At 46.1% G+C, this 1,773-nt stretch overlaps 1 long non-coding RNA gene across 1 annotated transcript; it reads left to right on the top strand.

Annotated features, from left to right (window-relative positions):
• The first annotated feature begins 362 nt into the window (after positions 1-362).
• Positions 363-1,166, top strand: LOC122040198. Its single transcript, XR_006128539.1, has 3 exons — positions 363-621; positions 732-826; positions 1,110-1,166. It is a non-coding gene; the product is annotated as an uncharacterized LOC122040198 (long non-coding RNA).
• The last annotated feature ends 607 nt before the right edge of the window (positions 1,167-1,773 follow it).

Here is a 1,773-nt window from a genome sequence, read left to right as displayed (position 1 = left end):
AAAAACGGGGCCCCGAGAAAGCCTGTTTGGGCTACCCATTTAAGAGAGGAAAAGATTTATTTATTTATCTCTTTTTCCTTTTCTTATTTATTATCTTATTTCTTTCATTTTCTCTCATTCTCGCCGTTCTCTCTTATCTCCCCGACGCCGCCGAGCCTTCTCCTCCTCCTTGCCTTAACCGCCGGCCGACGGTTTCTTCTTCCCGAACGCCGGCGACCGGTTCATTGCCGGAGCCCTAGCACCGCCGCCCGACCGCTTGCCCTAGCCACCCGACGCCACCACAGCGCGTCTGTGCCCCAGTGCCGGCGCCACCGTGGACCACTCGGTGCCCTAGCCACCGGGCGCCGCCCGACCACCTTCTTCTCTTCTCCTCTCCTCTGCCGCCACCACAGAGCCGACGCCGACCTTGTGAGCCGACGCCGACTGTCGGCCCTCTTTCTGATTTCTGTGACAGTGAGCCCTAGCGCCGATTTTTCTTCTCCTCTTCCGAGTTTAGGTTGCCTCCAAGTTGTGCTGTTCGGGGGAGTTAGTAATTAGGGTTTGCTGTTGGTTGTCTTGGCTTCGGCAGCCATTTTCCAGCGGCTACCTTTCTCTGGTAGCAACATCCCTGCTGTGGGTGAGGTAAGATCAGTGAATTATTTTCTTGAGTTAGGTTGTTGTTGGAATACTATGTTTGAACCCTAAATCTGATCCGTGGTCTCCACTCTTGCCATTACCTTTGATCCGGACAGTGTAGGGGAATCTTGAAGAGAAGTGTTTACTGTAAGTTTTCTTGGATTTGGCAGCTACTTTCATCCAGCAGCAAGGAACCGCTGTGGAGGTTAAGGTGAGGCATAGGAATTTGATATATGCTATTGATCATGTATGAGCTGATTTAGGTAGGAATTGGTGCATATATAATTTCTTATGCATTTGAGTTAGGTGATTGATTATGTAGAGGTGTAATCATGTGAAAATGGATTAGGTGTGGAATTGGTCTGATGGTATGATTAGGGTTAAGGTAAATTAACCTTAGTTAATTGTTGGATTTATGTTAGCTTCTCGTGGATTTGATTTAGCTATTTTATCTATATGAAATTAGCTAAAACTGGAAACTATAAATATTTCAGGACCTTGACGCGAGACGAGTATCTCGGAGTCAGATTGGACCTTTCTATTTTCGGAGGCGGGTACTTTTGACTTATGTCATTTGATATGCTTAGTAATTAAATTAACCTGTTGCATTAATTGTGTTTCTTATCTGTTACGGTTAATCACTACCCAAATCTTACATGCTTGATTGATTGATTGGTTTTGCATCTCAGGTATATTTTACCTGTTTATACATGCTTATAGGGGTAGTGATATGCCATGCTTGACCATGTTCAGGACCTAGGTTTTATACCTTCTGTATACCTTTGGATTGTTTTGGATTCGTTGACCTTTGATGCATTTTTATATATATGTGGATTAGGTCAGGATATTCTTGTGGTTAGTGCCATGCACCATTTGCATGATTGCATGCTGTGCGATAATCCGCTCCATTATTGTTGAGCATATCGCCAGTTACATGGATCTGCACACACCACCACTCATGGGTTAGTGGTCGATTCAGGCTGAGTGTGTTGCAGCAGGGACTCTGTTAGGCACCGTTGGTCCGCTCATGGGTAGTGTGATACAACGTGTTATCCGGCAGGGATTCCTCCCCGTCTTTGAGTACCGGGAGTTGAGAGCATTGCGCTCCCCCATCTATGATTTGGGGTAGGAGGATAGGTGTACTCCGACAGCATCCCG

Source organism: Zingiber officinale, chromosome 2A, assembly GCF_018446385.1.
Source record: "Zingiber officinale cultivar Zhangliang chromosome 2A, Zo_v1.1, whole genome shotgun sequence".
In the NCBI taxonomy this organism is placed as follows: domain Eukaryota; kingdom Viridiplantae; phylum Streptophyta; class Magnoliopsida; order Zingiberales; family Zingiberaceae; genus Zingiber; species Zingiber officinale.
Note: the sequence above shows the minus strand (reverse complement) of the source record. Positions and strands in the feature narration are given on the sequence as shown.